The sequence below is a fragment of the Durio zibethinus genome, chromosome 20 (genome assembly GCF_047325235.1).
Source record: "Durio zibethinus cultivar Kanyao isolate XHJ-2024 chromosome 20, ASM4732523v1, whole genome shotgun sequence".
In the NCBI taxonomy this organism is placed as follows: Eukaryota; Viridiplantae; Streptophyta; class Magnoliopsida; order Malvales; family Malvaceae; genus Durio; species Durio zibethinus.
Window position 1 is genome coordinate 14154695 of NC_143181.1, and position 20538 is coordinate 14175232.

At 26.8% G+C, this 20538-nt stretch overlaps 1 non-coding gene and 1 pseudogene across 1 annotated transcript; both read right to left on the bottom strand.

Annotated features, from left to right (window-relative positions):
- Positions 1 to 11454: 11454 nt before the first annotated feature.
- On the bottom strand, positions 11455 to 11609 carry LOC149513137 (5.8S ribosomal RNA). The gene has a single exon (XR_016330990.1). It is a non-coding gene; the product is annotated as a 5.8S ribosomal RNA (ribosomal RNA).
- Positions 11610 to 11635: 26 nt separating this feature from the next.
- Positions 11636 to 13452, bottom strand: LOC149513138 (18S ribosomal RNA; annotated as a pseudogene).
- Positions 13453 to 20538: the final 7086 nt, after the last annotated feature.

Sequence of the window (20538 nt, forward strand, 5' to 3'; positions counted from 1 at the left end):
TGTTAAGGCTATATGTAAGATCTTGAGGGCTAAAAATTGATCGGTATGTGGATGAATAAGGTGGTTGTGGAGCTAGCTGGTATGGGTAGGATGAGACATTATTCACAGTAGGATAGTATGAAAAGTAACCTTAGGGTGGATAGGGTTGATAACCCCTGAATTGTTGTCTATCAAAGCTCACAGCTTGAGCTTCAGTTTCTTTCTTTTCTGATGTCTTCTTGGTTTCTCCTCCTTTCAACTTGCCATTTTTTATGGCACTTTCAATAATTTCTCCAGAGATCACCATGTCGACGAAATTCTTTGTTGCATTCCCTATCATCTTTTCATAATAGGGAGATTTCAAAGTGCTGACAAACAACACTGTAGTTTCTTTCTCAGTCAGAGGAGGTTGTACTTGAGAAGCAATATCCCTCCACTTCTGGGCATACTCTTTAAAAGTCTTATTGGCCTTTTTCTTCAGGTTTTGTAAAGATAAACGATTAGGGGCCAAATCTATGATATGTCGATATTGACTGATAAAATCATGGGCCATGTCACTCCAGAAACGAATGCGTGTTCTATCTAACTGGATATACCACCTAACAGCAGAACCAGTAAAACTGTCTTGGAGAACATGCATTAGTAACTTTTCGTCATGAGCATGGGCTGCCATCTTTCGACAATACATGGTAATATGAGTTTTTGGGCATTTTGTACCATTATATTTTTCAAATTTTGATACTTTGAAGTTAGGAGGAATGACCACATCAGGGACTAAGTAAAGCCCAGCAACATCAACTGAACCATAAAAACTAATTCCTTCCACAACCCGTAGCCTTTGTTCTAGCATACTAATTTTAGAATTTTTCTGAGCTTCCACTTTTATCTTTTCCTTTCAATTCATCCAGATCAGGGATTTAAATTGGTTCAACTACCTTTTCAGTAAAGACAAGATTCACATAGCTATGGTAATGTCCTGGATTAGAAGCTGATGGCATTCTAGGATATGTGGGATATATGAAGTGTTATGGTGGAACCTCTTGTGTAGACTGGGCTTGAGGTGGACCAAAATCAGGTGGATATAAGAGGTCAATCACTTCTTGCAATGCAAGGCCTTGTTGGCTTGTGTTCTCTTCTAGTCTTTTCCCCTTATTTAATTTGTCGAAAGCATCCAAAATTTTACTTAACTCATTCTCAATCTTTTTCTGAGCTTTTTCCAATTTTTCAAATCTGTGAGAGTTTTCCTACTCCATTTGTCTAGCTTTGACTCTCGTGTTATATCGATGGGTGAGGTTGCTTAGTAGGGCTATCCTGGAACCTTTAGCACCACAATTATGATTAGAAATGCTATGCTATGCTTTGTGTATGATACGTTGATGCATGAATGAAATGTACATTTTCATGGATGAAATCTAATATGAAATGGATGCAAATGATAATGTTAAAACATGATCATGAAAATAATACAGATGCACAAAATCAGACAAACAACATAATTAGTTTCACAAATGAACTGAAAGTGATGACGATACGTAATGTTACATATGATAATGAAAATGATACACAAAGTTAGATAATCAAAATGATTAGATAAACACCATTTTTGTGTCTTAGTTTTAGGGTATATCTATTATTGGGTAAAAAAGGCTCTATCTTAGTGTTAGGCACTTCTAAGGTTCACCTATATGTAGTTCAAGGCTAAAGTCTAAAGGTTCCCAAATTGCTCCTTACATCATTGTCCATCACAGACTAATAAGACACCCTAATCCTCACCTATTACAGGTTACAAGCGAAAAGGATTCAATTTGAGTGGGAGTATTTCGCTAGCCACTGAGGAGGCATTAGACCTCACGAAAGCAATAGGTACTTTACTCCCTCCTAGAGGGACGGAGCTCGGGTATAGAGCTCATGTATGCATATGAATGACATAATTAATAAAGTAAATAAACATGAATGAATAATAACATATGTATACAAAAAGGTTCAATTTTATTAGGCTTTTGGATAACACAAATTTATTTACTGACCTGACTCTCAGAGTCCCTAGTGGAGTCGCCAAGCTGTCATAACATCTAGATCCGGGGATCATTCGCTAGACATTGACTTAAGGGAGTCGACACCAATCTTTTTTATCTAGGTGCGATTGACCACCTAAAGAATCTATCCTTTTAGGGAGCACCTAAGTTCAAAGGTCCCTAAAAGAATAGGTTCAGGTCTACTAACCAGAACAGGATTCGAGAGTTCAGTTATGTGTGAGGAAGGTTATAGCACCCTCACAACGCCTATCGAAAGAGGATACCAGCTTAATTTTGTGTTATCCAATAAGCCTTTAAAATTTACGAAGTAATTAACTATTGAAAATTATTCTCAATTGACTCTAATACTTTTAGCAAAAAATTGAGAAAATTCCCTCACCTCAAGAGTATGCAAGAAAACTACTGTTTTACTTGCAGATGCTCCATCGTCAGATTATTTAACATTAAAAAAAATAAAAATAAAGAAAAAAAATGATTGTTTTTGTGCAAAAATATTTTTTTTTTGAAAATTTATTTTTAAGAAAAATTGATACTTTTAACTTTTCCTCAAAAATATTTTTTGAAAAGCTTATTTTCAAGGAAAATTGATACTTTCAACTTTTTCTCAAAAATATTTTTTAGAAAACTTATTTTCAAAGAAAATTGATACTTTCAACTTTTCTTCAAAAATATTTTTTTTGAATTTTATTTAAAGAGAATAAAATAATAATAAAAAAATGAAAATGAAAATAAAAATAAAGGAAAATAAAATAAAAATAAAAAGTATTAAACAAATCTAATCTAATAAATAAATTAATAAAAATAATAAATATATAAAAAAAGAAAAAAAAAACCTGGAACGACTCGGCTCAGCTTGAGGAAAAAAAATTGCTCGGAGACGCGGCTCGGCTCGGGTTGACGCTCAGGTCGGGTCATCCGATTTCAAAATGCGCGGATCCTATGGGCACAGTAATGCCAAAACGACGTCATTTTCAGCGGGTATAAAAAGCTAATTCCTTCATTTTTTCAGTAGAACCCTTTTCCCCCCTCTCTCTTCTTTCTTTTTCTCTCTCTTCTCTCTAAAAACTTGAAGAACTCCGGTTGAATGCTCGTCGGATTCTAAAAATTTTTACCGAAATCTGAATTTTTCGTCGAAAGTTCGTCGAAAAACTAATGGTTTCTGGAAAAGTTACCAGAAACTGGGAAGTTGGTCAAAAAATTCAAACTTGGCTAAAAAAGTTGCAGGAAAATTCAAATCTCGCCAAAAAATTCAACCGAAATCTGAAAATTTTCCAAAAATTTCTAGAAAAAAATTCACCAAAAAAATTAAAAAAAATTCTCACCGATTCCTAGAGCTGTTCTAACACACCCAAACCCTTTTTTTAGCTTCTGTTTCTTCTCTATGTGTTTTTTTCTCTCTGTTCCAGTACCTATTTATAAGGATTGATCAGAAGAGTTTCTGATCAATCCTAATTCCCCCCTAGATTTGGATTCAATTTTTGAATCCAATCCCAACTCTGTCAGCCCCAAATTCACATCAGAATCTCAATTGTTCCTAACCCTAATCCCAATCGAATAATCAAAAAAATTGAAGAAAGAAAAAAATAAAATAAATAAAAAGATAATATATTAATTAATAGATAAACAATAATTAACAGATAAATAATAACATATAAATAGATAAATAAATATATAAATATATTAACAGATAAAAACATACATTAATAAATAGTAATAATAAATAAATAAATAATAAATACATAAAAGATAAAGAAAAATATATATAATATAAAATAAAAATAAAATACAAAAAAAATAACGTGGACCAACCCATTTGGACCAGACCCAATTGATCCGAGCCTGGACCAAATTGGGTGACTACATGCAAAATAAAAATAAAAACAAAACAAGAAAGTGTAAAAAAAAAATGGAAACAAGAAATAAAAATAATTTTGCGAAAAAGTTAGAAAAACAAGAAAAAATAAAAAATGAAAAGGCAAAAATATGAAATAAAACAAAAAGAAAAAATGTTTTTGTAGAAATTTTTAAAACAAAGAAAGAAGTGAAAAAAAATATGAAGGCACATGAAAGAATTAGGAAAAATTTAAAAGGAAAAAAAGTTAATGAAAAATAATAAAAATACAATAGAGAATAACGAGCAACGATAAATAAAAAAAAGAAAAGAAAAAAAGATCAAAAAATAAAAAAATAAAAAAATCCAACACATTATAAAAATTTATGAAAATATAAATAAATAAAGAAATAAAATAAACCAAAATAAAAAATTAATAAAATAAAATAAGAAAAAAAATTAAAGCAAAACGAAAAAGATAAATAAAGTACACAAAAAGAAAAAAAATCAATACCAATAAGAAAAGAAAAAAATAAAAGACAAAAATTGAATAAAAATTTCAAAAATGAAAGGGAATGACAAAATAGAAAAAAATATTTTAAAAATTACAAACAATTGGAAAACATATAAGAAATAATAAGAAAACAATATAAAAAATCAAAGAGAAAAAAATTAAAAAAGAGAGAAGTTAATGCAAAATAAAAATGAAAACCAAAGAAGAAAATGCAACAAAAAAAGTATAAGAATTTAAAAATGAAAATAAGAAATAAAAACAAATTTGTGAAAGAATTAAAAAAAGTATAAAAAATGAAATGACAAAAGATTTTAAATAAAAAAAAGAATATAAAAAATTTTAAAACAATGAAAAAGGTAAAACAAAAAAAAATGAAAGCATATGAAAAAAAAAAAAGCAAAAAGAAAGAAAATTTTGAAGGAAAAAAGTTATTGAAAAATTATAAAATAGAACAAAAAATAGCAAAAAAAGACAAAATAAGAAAACTAGAAAATAAAAAAGATTCAAAAAATAAAAATAAAAAAATTTTAAACTTTATAAAATTTTTTAAAAATATAAATAAAAAATAAAAGTAAAATAAATTAAGAGAAAATATTAATATAAAAGAAAATTAAAATAATATAAAATACTAAAAAAATAAAAAAAAGTAAGAAAATAAAAAATTATAGAATACAAAAATACAAAAAGACAAAATGAATAAAAATTTCAAACATAAAATAGAAAAAACTTTAGGTTAGAATATACAAATAAAAACAAAAAAAATATAACAAATGTAGAAAAAAAGATATAAAAAATCAAAGATAAAAAATAAAATAAAAGGTCAATACAAAATATAAATAAAAACAAAAGGAAGTGCACAAAAACAGAAGTTTGAGATTTTAAAATTGTAAAGAAGAAATAAAAAAAAGTGTGAATAAAAAGATATATGAAAAAGCAAGAAAAAAATAAAAACAAAAAAATGGAAGCAAATGAACAAATAAGTTAAAAGAAAAAGAAAAAAAGAATTACTGAAGAATTATAAAAATAGAATAGAAAATACCAAAAAAATAAAAAATGACAACAAAAATGAGACAAACCAAAAGAAAAAAAGATTAAAATATAAAGTAAATATCCATAACATTATAAAATTTTTATAAAAAATAACAATAATTAACAATAAAAATAAAAGAAAAAATAAAATAAAAGAAAGTATTAAAGCAAAAAGAAAAAGATAAAATAAGTAATAAAAAAGAGAAAATAAAATAAAATAAAACACAAAATAAAAAAAAGAAGGAAATGAAAAAATGAGTCAAAAAATTTAAAAAAAATACAAAAACTAATAAAAATGAAAAAATGAGAAAAATGAAAAAATAGAAAAAATAGAAAAAAAATTAATTTATAAAATTCAAACAAAAAATAAAAAATATAACAAATAATAAGATATAAAGATATAAAAAATCAAAGATAAAAAATTAAAAGAAGAAAAAGTTAAAACAAAAAAAAAACGAAAGAAAGCAGTGTGGAAAAAAAACACAAATTAGAAAGAAATGCCAAAAAAAAAGAAGAAAAACCTTTAAAAAAATAAAAAATGAAAAAAGTTATGATAGAAAGTAAAGAGTACAAAAATAAATTAATAGAAAATAATGTAAATGACCAATTAGATTTAAGTAACGAAGAAAATCAAAGTAAAAAAGAAAATATGTAGTGAAAGAGTAATAGAATGAAAATAAGAAAGAAAGTATTTTGTAAAAAAAAAAAAAGAATGAAAACAAAGAAAAGAAAAATATAGTAAATAACAAAAAAATAATAAATGAAAAATTTAGAAAATGCATAAAATAAAATAAAAAGAAAAACCTAAAAAAATGGAAAAGAAAAAGGAAGTAAATAAAGAAATAAAAAAAATTCTACAAAGTTCAATTTTTAATTTATGTTTTAAAACTTAATTTCAATTTGAAAGTTTAGATGCAAAATATTTTGATTTGAATTTATTGATTTTAAACCAAAATAAAAAATAAAAATAAAATAAGAAAAAAGATAAATAAAGTACAAAAATAATAAAAATATAAAAAGTAAGAAAATGAAAAAGAATGAATGAAAAATAAAAAAGACAAAAAGACAAAAATTGAATAAAAATTTGAAAAATGAAAAGGAATGACAAAATGAAAAAAATATTAGTTTAAAAAACACAAAAAAAATTGAAAAACATTTAAGAAATAATAAGAAAACAATATAAAAAATCAAAGACAAAAAACTAAAAAAGAGAAAAGTTAATGCAAAATAAAAATGAAAACCAAAGAAGAAAATGCAAAAAAAAAAAAAAGGTATGAGAATTTTAAAATGCAAAGAAAAAATAGAAAGAAATTTGTAAAAAAAATAAGAAAAGCAAGAAAAAGAATAAAAATGAAAAGACAAAAGATTTGAAATAAAAAAAGAATACAAAAAAGTTTAAAACAATGAAAAAATTAAAACAAATAAAAAATGAACGCATATGAAAAAAAAAAAAAAAGCAAAAAGAAAGAAAATTTTGAAGGAAAAAAGTTATTGAAAAATTATAAAATAGAACAAAAAATAGCAGAAAAAAAAGACAAAATAGGAAAATAAAATAAAAAAGATTCATAAAATAAAAATAAAAAATTTTAAAGTTTATACAAATTTTTTAAAATAAAATAAAAAATAAAAGAAAAAAAATTAAGAGAAAATTTTAATATAAAATAAAATTTAAATAAAATACTAAAAATAATTAAAAGTAAAAAAGTAAGAAAATAAAAAATTAGAGAATAAAAAAAATATAAAACGACAAAATGAAGAAAAATTTCAAATATAAAATAGAAAAAACTTTTAGTTTAGAATATACAAAGAAAAATAAAAAAATATAACAAATGTAAAAAAAAAAAAAAAGATATAAAAAATCAAAGAAAAAAGTGCAAACCAAAAAAATATGAAAGCGCATGAAAAAATAAGTAAAGAAAAAGAAAAAAATTAAAAGGAAATAAAGTTGTTGAAAAATTTAAAAAATGCAATAGAAAATATCCAACAATGATGAATAAAAAAAAGAAAAAAAATCCAAAACATTATAAAAATTTATGAAAATATAAATAAAAAAGAAATAAAAAATAAACCAAAATAAAAAATAAAAATAAAAATAAAATAAGAAAAAACATTAAAGCAAAAGAAAAAAGATAAATAAAGTGCAAAAAACAAAGAAAGAATCAATACCAATAAGAAAAGAAAAAATAGAAAATAAACAAAAATATAATAAAAATATAAAAAGTAAGAAAATTAAAAAGAATGAATTAAAAATAAAAGTAAAAAAAGACAAAAATTGAATAAAAATTTGAAAATGGAAAGGAATGACAAAATGAAAAAAAAATAGTTTAAAAAATACAAAAAAAATTGAAAAACATTTAAGAAATAATAAGAAAACAATATAAAAAATGAAAGATAAAAAAACTAAAAAGAGAAAAGTTAATGCAAAATAAAAATGAAAACCAAAGAAGAAAATGCAAAAAAAAAAAGTATGAGAATTTAAAAATGCAAATAAGAAATTAAAAAAATTTACAAAAAAAATAAGAAAATCAAGAAAAAGAATAAAAATGAAAAGACAAAAGATTTGACATAAAAAAAGAATATAAAAAAGTTTAAAACAATGAAAAAATTAAAACAAATAAAAAATGAAAGCGTATGAAAAAAAAAAAGCAAAAAGCAAAAAGTTATTGAAAAATTATAAAATAGAACAAAAAATAGAAAAAAAAGACAAAATAGGAAAATAAAATAAAAAAGACTCACAAAATAAAAATAAAAATAAAATTGTAAAATAAAAATTCTGAGATTTTAAAATTGTAAAGAAAAAATTAAAAAAAGTATGAACGAAAAGATATAAGAAAAAGCAAGAAAAAAATAAAATACAAAATACAAAATACAAAATACAAAATATATAAAAAAATTTAAAAAAAATGAAAGCAAATGAACAAATAAGTTAAAAGAAAAAAAGAATTAATGAAAAATTATAAAAATAGAATAGATAATAACCAAAAAATAAAAAAAAATGACAACAAAATTGAGACAAACCAAAAGAAGAAAAGATTAAAAAATAAAGTAAATATCCGTAACATTATAAAATTTTTATAAAAAATAACAAAAAATAACAATAAAAATAAAAGAAAAAGTAAAATAAGAGAAAGTATTAAAGGAAAAGGAAAAAGATAAAATAAGTACTAAAAGAGAGAGAAAATTTAAAAAAAAAAAACACAAAATAAATAAATGAAGAAGTAAGGAAATGAAAAAAAAAAGTCAAAAATTTTAGAAAAATACAAAACTAATAAAAATGAAAAAAAAAAAAAGAGAAAAATGATGAATAGAAAGATATAACAAATCAAGGATAAAAAATTAAAAAAAAAGTTAAAACAAAAAAAAAACAAAAGAAGAAAGTGTGGAAAAAAAACACAAATTAGAAAGAAATGCCAAAAAAAAACAAAAAAAATAAAAAAGAGAAACCTTAAGAAAAAATAAAAAATGAAAAAAAATTAAGATAGAAAGTAAATAGCACAATAAAATAATAAAAAATAATGTAAATGACCAATTAGATTGAAGTAACGAAAAAAATCAAAGTAAAAAAGAATATATCTAGTGAAAGAGTAATAGAATGAAAACAAGAAAGAAAGTATTTTGTTAAAAAAAAAGGGAATGAAAATAAAAAAAAAAAGAAAAATATAGTGAATAACAAAAAAATAATAAATGAAAATTTAAGAAAATGCATAAAAGGTAGAAAAAAAACAAAAAGCTAAAAAAAAAAAGAAAAGAAAAAGGAAGTAAATAAAGAAATAAAAAAAATTCTACAAAGTTCAATCTTTAATTTATGTTTTAAAACTTAATTTGAAATTGAATGTTTAGATGCAAAATATTTTGATTTGAATTTATTGATTTAAATTTAGAATTTAGAAATTTTAAATTGTTAAAAATGTAAAAATATAGATACATGAAGTAAATAGTGCTTGATATAACAATTCCAAACTAGTGTTATTATATATAAGCCAATAAAATTCCAAAAGAAAATAACAAAGATAATTATTATCTCTTAACAAATTGTATTAAAAAGTATGAGAATATAAAAATGCAAATAAGAAATAAAAAGAAATTTGCAAAAAAAAAAAGAAAAGCAAGAAAAAGAATAAAAATGAAAAGACGAAAGATTTGAAATAAAAAAATAATATAAAAAATTTTAAAACAATGAAAAAATTAAAACAAATAAAAAATGAAAGCATATGAAAAAAATAAGCAAAAAGAAAGAAAATTTTGAAGGAAAATAGTTATAGAAAAATTATAAAATAGAACCAAAAATAGCAAAAAAATAAGAAAATAAAATAAAAAAGATTCACAAAATAAAAATAAAATAATTTTGAAGTTTATACAAATTTTTTAAAATATAAATAAAAAATAAAAGAAAAAATAAATTAAGAGAAAATGTTAATATAAAAGATAAAATAAAATAAAATACTAAAATATAACAATTAAAAATAAACAAAAACAAAAATTAGAGAATAAAAAAATATAAAAAGACAAAATGAATAAAAATTTCAAACATAAAATAAAAAAAAACTTTTAGTTTAGAATATACAAAGAAAAACAAAAAAAAAAAACAAATATAAAAAATCAAAGATAAAAACAAAAATAAAAGTCAAATTATAGATTTATTGTTATGTCAATTATAACAAATTATTACTTATTAAATTATTAAGATATGATTATTTTAAAATATTTCTAAAAATTTATTATTCTTATGGCCATTTTGTTAAATGGTCAATTATTAAATCAATTATCTTTTAAATTAATAATTATTACTTATTCTTATTTATTATTTTCAATTAATATTCAAGCAATTATTATTAATTTGTTTACAATGACCAATATTTTATTAAATTATTTTAATATTTTTATTTATTTAATTGATATATTTTGTTATTAATAATTAATATTCAAGTAATTAGAATTGAAACCTAAGGTGATTTGTTTAAGTTTATAATAGTTATATAACAATTTAAACAATTATCTATTTCAAAACATTATAACTATTTGTTTTGTTATAAAACAAATGTATATGTTCATAAAGCTTATTACAAATAAAATAATACAAATTAATTAATATTCAGACAATTAATAAGTATAACATTTAAAAATAAATCTGTTTATCAAACAAATTCAAACAGTTATAACTATTTGAACTATTATTTATTTCATATCATTATGACTTTTTGTTTCATTATAAAACAATTATTCTATTTATTCAAACTTATTCATATTAAAATAATACTAATTTTTTAATTTTTAACTAATAAGTAAAAAATTTTAAAAATAAATCTATTTAACGAGCAAGTTTAAATAGTCATAGTTATTTGAATAATTATCTATTTTAAATTGTTATGACCTTTTGTTTTGTGATAAAATAATTGTTTTCTGTTTATCTAATATTTGAATTGTTTCAACTTATTAAATTAATAAGTAATTTATTAATTACTCTTTGACTCTATTTTCAAAGTCCTTTCATCTTTCCCTCACGGAACTTGTTCGCTATCGGTCTTTCACCCATATTTAGCCTTAGACGGAATTTACTATCCGATTTGGGCTGTATTCTAAAAAAAAAACTCGACTTACAGATAATGCCTCATGGTGCGATAAGGTCCAGGCATAACAGGGCTCTCATCCTTTACGGTGCCTTTTTCCAAGGGACTTAAGCTCAGTCCACCATTGAGGACACTTCTACAGACTACAATTCAAACACGAAGATGCTCGATTCTCAAGTTAGGCTCTTCTCGGTTCACTCATCGTTACTAGGGGAATTTTGGTAAGTTTATTTTCTTCCATTTATTGATATGCTTAAACTCAATGGGTCACAATGTGAGCATCGAATGAATGATGTGAGGGGTTCGATGGGGTTTGGATGGACAATGTGCACATCTCACCGGAGCAAGGCATGCAATGAGCTTTACCATTGATGGTCATGACACTATCGTTGTTAGGGATTTATTTTTGGACCAACCACGATCAACGAGATCATAGGAAGCCATCTTTCACCCCTTCAATTGGAGCTGATAAGCAGGAGGTTGAAGGGCGACGATACACGACACCCAGGCAGGCGTGCCCTTGGCCTAAGGGCTTGGGGCACACTTGTGTTCAAAGACTCAATAGTTCATGAAATTCTACAATTCACACCAAGTATCACATTTCACTACATTCTTCATTGATACGAGAGCCAAGATATCCATTACTGATAGTCGTTTTGATGTTTCTTGATAAAAAGAGCCATGATGCTGCCCACGCATCACCATAAATTGGGTGACGACGGTACATGTGCTCTTTTTCATAAATGATAAGGTTTAGTGGACTTCTCTTAATGTCACAGGTAGTGAACCATCCATGTCGCTACAATCTGAACACTTCATCAAACCATTCAATTGGTAGGAGTGACAGGCAGTGTATACAAATGGTAGGGACATAGTCAATGTGAGTTAATGACTCATACTTACTAGAAATTCCTCGTTGAATACCAATAATTGTAATGATATATGTCTACCATGATGAAATTTGAAAGATTATTTGGGCTTATTGGCCAAGGCTATAGACTCATTGAATACATTAGTGTAGCGCATGTACAGCCCAAAACATCTAAAGGCATCATAGACCTATTATTAGCTCAAACTTTCTTGGTCTAAATAACCATAGTCCCTTTAAGAGGCTAGCCATGAAGGATCATCTTCTTGAAGCTAGTTAATAGGCTGAGGTCTCGTTCATTAATACAATTAAGCAAACAAATTGCTCTACCAACTAAGAACAGCCATGCACCACCACCTATAGAATCAAGAAAAAGCTCTCAATATGTCAATCCTTACTATGTCTGGACCTAATAAGTTTTTTTCTATTGAATCAAATTAAACTACAAGCTCTACTTTTGGTGGTGCCTTTCTATCAATTTCTTTAAGTTTCAGCCTTGCAACCATACTCCTCCTAGAATTCGAAGACTTTGATTTTTCATAAGGTGTCAATAAAATCCTAAAAGTAACATTTATTGATCCTTGGTTGGCATCATTTATAGTTGAGACTAGGATGGTATTTGATCAACTTCAAGCCTCCAACTTTCATTCTTGATTAATGAAAATATCTTTGGCAAATGCTTTTGCAGTTGTTCATCTTTCATAAATCCAAGAATTTCACCTCTGAATATAAAATACGAATGCCCCTAACTGTCTCTATTAATCATTACTCCGATCCCAAAGGCCAACACAATAGCACCAAAATCTTATGATGTTATCTTATGCTAATGTATACAAACATAGGCCTATTTTGAGCACTCTAATTTCTTCACAGTAACATCGCAAGAGGAATGACCTGGCTAGTTAAGGTCAGGAGCACATCATTGGTTATAAGGACAAATAGACTAGTGCTCACCGTGGGTGGACCAGACAACCTAACCCTAGTTCCAACTACGAGTTTTTTAACTATAACAACTTAAATATTTACTATTGAAGCTAGAATTACTGTGGCTACTAGCACCAAACTTGCCCTCTAATGGATGGCTTTCCAATGGATCTTTATTAAGGGATTTAGAATGTATTTATTTTAATTACTAGACTCATAGAGTCCAGTATTGTTATTTGTTATCACAACCTCCCTGTGTCAAGATTGGGTAATTTTTTACCTGTAGCCTTCTTTAGATGTGTTAACCTTTTTTCAGGTTCCCTCTTCGAAATTAAACCCTAATTCTCCATCATCGATCACCATCATAATAGGCCACTATCCTACCATTAAAAGTTGATAGGGCAAAATTTTGAATGATGCATCACCGGTACAAAGGCCATGTGATCTATCAAGTTATAATGAACATTAGAGAAAAGGGCAAAGCCTGCGTTGACCTTTTATCTAATAAATGTATCCCTTCTAGGTTTGTTGTTTGCTTTAGCTGTAGAATTACTATAGTTATCTGAGTAGTAGAAACCTTAAAATAAACTATAACTGATTTAATGAGCCATTCACAATTTCATAGTCTAAATTAGTTCATACTTACACATACAAGGCTTAATATTTAAGACAAGCATATGACTACTAGTAAGATCAACCAAGTAACATTTCTTTAGGACATTGGGACTACATAAGCCTTAACACACTGACTGAGTGGTAGAGAGAGCCAACAGGGAGCACAAGTATTGTGTTTATCGAGCACTAAAATGCATAGCTTTGGACGAATAAGGGTTGAGGGCCAGTGCCCACAAAATGTTATGCATTCGAAAGCATGAATGAACACTAGTGTACCAATGCAGCCACAGGGGTTTGGATGGCACACTTGGGACACAAGGCATAATTAAGGTCTGACCCGTAACCTCTAAGGACATAAGACAGATGAGGGATGCCAAGACATTCGATTTCTTTCAATTTAGATATGCAACATAAGATCCCGATTGTACCTTTAAGGTACGATTACCACATGAAAAAGATTGAAGAGGGTGACAATCAAAAGTTTGATGCATCGAGCATGGAGCCTGCCAACACGCATAAGCATAGCACTACTTATATGCCCATTGCATACAAGTGGTAGCATTCATGCACACCGATCCATAACCCACCTAATCGATTACACAATGAACAAGCGAAAGAAATGATGCATGAGCCTCACCACAACCACTTGGCAAGGGAAAAACATAAGCAAGGGCCACGAGACTACACCTACCATCCAACAAGCAATAATGACATAACACCACCAATGCTTGGTTTGGCCAAAACTGCACATACAAACTCTGTTGTCACCATTCTAGAGGGACTGTATGCACTGGCTTGGCTAGGCTAAGGCATTTTTGTGGTCAACGAGAAAAGATCATGAAACTATCAAATACATGAAAGACTTAGCTAACCTAAGCCTGTTATTGCAACTTTTGCTTGCACCTCCCTAGAGAGTCATTATGTGATTTAGGGACTTGGTCTTAGGGTATGGGACAGCATTAGCTGTAGGCACAGGCTTGAGCTCTACCTTTTTTAAGTGCATGCCAACCGGTCAAGGCCATAGGCTTTTACAAGTCACTGAAGCAACCAGTATTCGAACAACACGACCAAAAGGCATACATGGCCTGGATTTTACCTCAGGGATGTTACCATGATGTAGGCAATGAGAGGCCCATCACGCACACCTATTCCTCTCGAAGAAGGGAGAGAGAGCACCAAAACAACCAACCTTTAAAGAGTATAAGAGATTTTATAGATATACTAGCATATACATTAAAGTGTCTGAAATGAGGACACTTTTTTCAAATGGGCATATCTCACACCAAGGGTTCACAGGTGCCGATGGTTGTCGAGGCTTGTGCCTATACTAAGACCCAACATGTGCCGATGGTGTTCGAGGCAAGTACCCGTAGCAAGGGCCAGCATGTGCCAATATTGATAGAGGCAATTGTTTGCATGAAGGGCCATAATCTTTTGATGCTGATCAAGGCATGTGCATGCACTAAGGGCCAACATGTGCAGATAGTGGTTAAGGCAAGTGCCCATACCAAAGGTCAACTTGTGCCAATAATAGTCGAGGCCTTGGTCAAAGTTCAATTCTAGGCCACAGTGCACACGCTGGGCTCAGGCATGCATTGGTGTTGCATTTTTTTGCCTAGGGCACCATTATTGAAGCATCGCCAAAGAACCTGATCGATGGCATTTGGGGTTTCAACAACTAGGGGAAGGGGTTAAGGGGTGTGCGCACATGATATGTGATGGGTGGTGGCCCTTGACCTTTATATTGGCTTCTTATCCCCTAAGCAACCTCGACTACTCAGCCACTTTAAAAAGCATAAGAGCTTTTATTGGTTTGTAGAGTAGCCATTCAAGTGTCTAAAATGAGGACTTTTTTTTAAATGGACACAAAATCTTTCACACTTTGACATTTTAGCTAAATTTTTTTATGGATGCCAACAAAAATACAAGGACCAAATATACCAAATTTGAGGCCAAAACTCTTAAAAAATTTTCAAAAAATCCCATATTGTAAAAAATTCTAAAATTCACAAAAATAAGAAATGAGTCATTTTGCTATGAAACTTCACAATAAGGCTTAGGAGACCATTTTATGAATTTACAATCCAAAAAAATGGCATTGACATGGCAAAAATATGAAGATGTGTCTGATAACAAAACTATTTAATATATAATAATTATAACATTAATTTATAATTATTAACTATTAATAATGATAAACATTTCCATTCAATTATTATATTAACGATAATTTGGACTAATAATTTATAAACAATTATTATTGTGTTAATTTAATAATATTATAGTATTATTTGAATATAACTAAAAGTCAAATTATTTAGTATAATTTGTATACTATTGTTTAAAATTATTAAAATTAATTAATAATTTTATCAATTAGTTAATAATAAATTACTAATAAATTAATATTTATGCTATAATATCTATATAAGTTATTATTAATAATAATATAATATTATTATTAATTTATCAAAATAATAATTAAAAATTGATTATTAAAATATTCATTAAAATAATTATTAATATTTATAATTTAAATATATATAATAATTGATTATTTTATTTTAATTATAATAAATTATAATTTATTTAATTATAAATGAATAAGTTTTAATATAATAATATTAAATACAATTTAGATTATTATATATTATATTTATATTAAAATCTTTTTTTAATTATTTAAATTAAATTATAAATATTGTAATATATTTAATTAATCTTATAATTGTAAATTATAATTAAGATAATTTTTAAATTAATTATAATTTAAATTAATTATAATTTAAATTATTATTTATATTATAATATTATATATTTGAACAATTATTTGTTTATACTATATTTATACTTATAAATTTATCTAATTTAATTTATTTATCATTAAATTTATAAAATATAATTAAATTAAATAATTTTAATTTTAATATTAAATTATTAAAATAATTTATCTATTTATTAATTATTAATTTATTTAATAATTAATAACTATATATCATAATCAATAATATATAATAAAAATTAATAATATATGGGAGCTTTTTATTGTTTAATAAATATAATAAAAATTATTATTATGCTGCTAGATAATAATATTAATAATAACTAAATTAATTAATATAATTAATTATTAATTTATTAATTAATAATTGATACTAATAATTAATTTAATAATCAAAATAATTATGTCACTAAAGTTATATATAAGTTATTTTAAATTAGTATTAAAAATATTCATTTTTTAAATAATTATGTTACTGAATCATTCAATTACTAATTAATTGAAAATAGATTAGTATTTTTAGTGATAATACTAATCTAATAATATTTCGAAAATGAATAACTAAGAGATTTAAAAAATAAATTTGTTTACGAAACTAGTTCAAATAGTTAAGACTATATGAACAATTATCTATTTCAAATCGTTATGATCTTTTGTTTTGTCAGAAAATAATTTTTTTAATAATATTATTAATAACTTATAGATTTGTTTAATAACATAATGTTAAGACTCTATGAACAATTATTAATAACTTTTTCAACAAATAATATTTATTAAAAGTATCAAGTTAATAATTTTAAATAAATTTGTTGGATTATAGGGTCCAACGGTCTCCCTTAGGGACTCGGTATGTCAATTCATCTGGGTGGGATATCCCATGGTGGATCGAATTCTGGTGTATGGCAACCCAACCTGTCGAAGCCCAATGGGTGAGGTATCCCATGAATGCTTTGCGAAGCCCCTTATGTCCACCTGTCACTTAGTACGAGGCTCTGTGCTACCGAAAGAGAATAAGGAAATAGAGTTGCGCCTTCACTATCAGCTATAGCTTTTGGTGTAGTGGTAAGCGCTTGATCCTGAAAAACTGGTATCAAAGCAAGCTTGCAAGTTCGAGTCCCACAGGTGCCGCTGGGGGAGAGATTGTTAGATTATGGGGTCTAGTGGTCTCCCTTAGGGACTCGCTATGTTAATTCATCTGGGTAGGGTATCCCATGGTGGATCGAATTCTGGTGTATGGTAACCCAACTTACCGAGGCCCAATTGGTGAGGTATCCCATGAAAGCTTTACGAAGCCCCTTATGTCCACCTGTCACTTAGTACGAGGCTCTGTGCTATCAAAAGAAAATAAGAAAATAGAGTTGCGCCTTCACTATCAACTATAGCTTTTGGTGTAATGGTAAGCGCTTGATCCTAAAAAACTGGTATCAAAGCTTGTTGGCCTTGAATTGATCCTTATTTTGAAATGACAAAACATTAAAGCTTAATAAACTTGATCAAGATTTTAAAAAAGATTTATTCAGTACATGTTCTTAAGTTTTATATTTTGGTACTAAATAAATAATATGATTTTCAAAGCTTAAACAAACCTTTCTTTATCTTCATATTTCTCAAACCAAATTTACTTTTAAAGATTATTTATTTGAGCTTAAATGAAAGTCCAATTGTTGTTTTTAAAGTGAACTTATTCATTTTGGACTTAATACAATTTTGACAATATTAGTTTTGAGAAATAGATTGACTTAAGAAAGCTGTTTTACAAGAACATAGTTGTCCAACATTGAATTTGTTTTATTTTTTTGTATTAATTCACAAAGTTTTAATATTTGAATTTTATATGGTTGGAAATCTCTTTAAGTCTACTTTCTAATGGATAAACAAAATAAAAATTCAAATTTTCTAAGAAAAGATTTTGAATTTTTACTAGACACTCTGCAGTTGTCAGAAAAACTACATAAAGGATAAATTTGAAAATTTACTATAATTCGTACACAGTGAATTAGGTGATTAACTTTATATATATAGAAAGACCTTTAAGTATAGTTTCTAAATCTTCAAACGGTTTGTAATTTGGATTTGTATAACTCAAGTTATGATCAAATTAGTGAGTAGAGTACAAAATAAGAAACTACTGCCCAGCATGGACAAGATCGATCCCCTCTAGAAGGGATTAATTGGTTTTCAACCAGAATGCCCCAGGACTGAATTTTCAGAAAAGGGATCGATCCCCCCACATAGGAGATCGATCGATTAGGCAATTTTCAAGTGAAAAATGGTTCAAAACATGAATCAATCGATCCCCTCATGGAAGGGATCGATCGGTTCTTGCCCAGAATGCTCCAACGGCTACTTTTTCATGCTTTCAATAGGCATTTCTTCACTCCAAGCTTCCCCAACGGTTAGTTCATCAATTTCTCTATAAAGGAGGCACTCCAACATGTCAAGAAGATAAAGGAATCAAGAGAGCAAGAGTCAAGAAGCAATATTTTCATTCTCTCAAATAATCAAGAGTTTTTAGAGCTTCAAAGTCTATATCTTTGTATTTATTGTATCCAAACTATTTTTGTTCTTCATTCATCATTCTCTTGTCTATACCTTTGTGTACTTCAACTTAACAAACACCTAACCTTTGTGAGGTTCTTAGAGTTTGCAAAACACTTCATTTTTTTGTTTTGTGAGTTTAGAAGATTAAAGGGGAGGATAACCCTTAAGAGTATATTGTGCTGAGTTTGTAAAGCTTAGAGAAGCTTGGTTGTAATCTTCAACACTTATAGTGGATTGAACTCCTTAGCAAGAGAGGCTAAGAGAGAGGACGTAAGCGCCTAAGAAAGGATCGAACCTTTATAAATCACGGTGTTATTTTTTCTATCTCTATCTTTTATTTACTGTCAATTATTATGTTTAATTGTTTAGCAAAATTTGTGCTTATTGAATATTGTTTTTGAAAACTTCATTAAAACCAATTCACCCCACCTCTTGGTTTATTCCAAATGTTTGAGCTAATAATTGGTATCAGAGCTTTGGTCTCTTTTTGTAGGTTTAACCACCTTGAGAAAAGATCCTATGGCTCAATTTTAGTTTCAAGATGGTGAAGAAGTCCTCAAAGCTCCTATGGTGGATAAATTTAAATTTTGTGAATGGAGAAAGAGGATGAAGGTGTTCATTATGGCCCAAGATTTTAGAGCTTGGAATGTGATTGAAAAAGGGCTTGGAACTCCTTCAAATAATGCAAACTACATGAGGTAAATAATAGATGATGCAAAGGCCAAGTGCATTCTCTATGGAGTTTTAGATGATTACAACTTCAACTTGGTCTCAAAATGCTCAACCTCAAATGAGATATGGAGAAAGTTGGATGAGCTACAAGAAAGATAAATTCCCAACCAACATACATCATGTTTCATGGCCATTGAGGAATCAAAGTAACCTCTAACTCTTGTGATTCAAATTCTTATACTTTTGATGAGTTACAAGATGCTTACAATGATTTAGTAATTGAGTTTGAAAATATGCATTTGAAACATAAGAAAATGAAAAGTTGAAAATAAATTTAAAAACCTCTCAAAGTAAAAATGAATTTTTAGAAAAAGAAATTTTTGATTTGAAAAAGAAATTTGATGAATTGATGAATGAAAAACAAAAGCTTTTAAAGAGTTCATTAAGTACTAAAATGATTAAATGCATTTTTTTATAATTTTCATGGTCATACTATACATACTTGTCCTATTAAAAGAAAAGTCCCATTTAGAATTAGACAAGTAAGGTTCCAAAAGGGACAAGAGACTTGGTGACTAACTCTCAAGGACCCAAAGCAATTTGGGTACCAAAAATCAAATGAGTTTGTCTCTTGTAGGTGTGCTAGAGCAAGAAGCTACAATGTGAGATTGAAGATTGAATACTCTAGACACACAATGGAGACGGGTAACCTCTAAACTTTTATTTGAAGAAGATTTGAATTTGGTTACCTATTCTTGATGAAATTTGGATGCTTGATTGATTATGCAAAATTGGGTTGCCTATTCTTGTTAGACATAGAGTGCTTAATGGATATTGGTATATGCTTTATTGATATATCTTGAATACACCAATTTCACTTGAAAAAATGTGAGCTTCAATTGAACATGCATTTATTTTGCATAAATATATTTGTTAGGAATGATTTTAGCATGAATGACCATAATGTTTAAAAATTGCTCAATTTGTTTATAGTGCTTGGATCTTGTGAAATATTTTTTAAAACTTGATTGTTATGTTCTAAATTATTATAACTCTTGATTGATGAATTGATGAACTTTATGTGCTTAAATAAGATAAATTGATTCATTGTTCATCTATGTTTTTGGTCAAGGTAAGTGCTCATATGATGATTGGTTCAACTTGACCTTAATGCTTATGA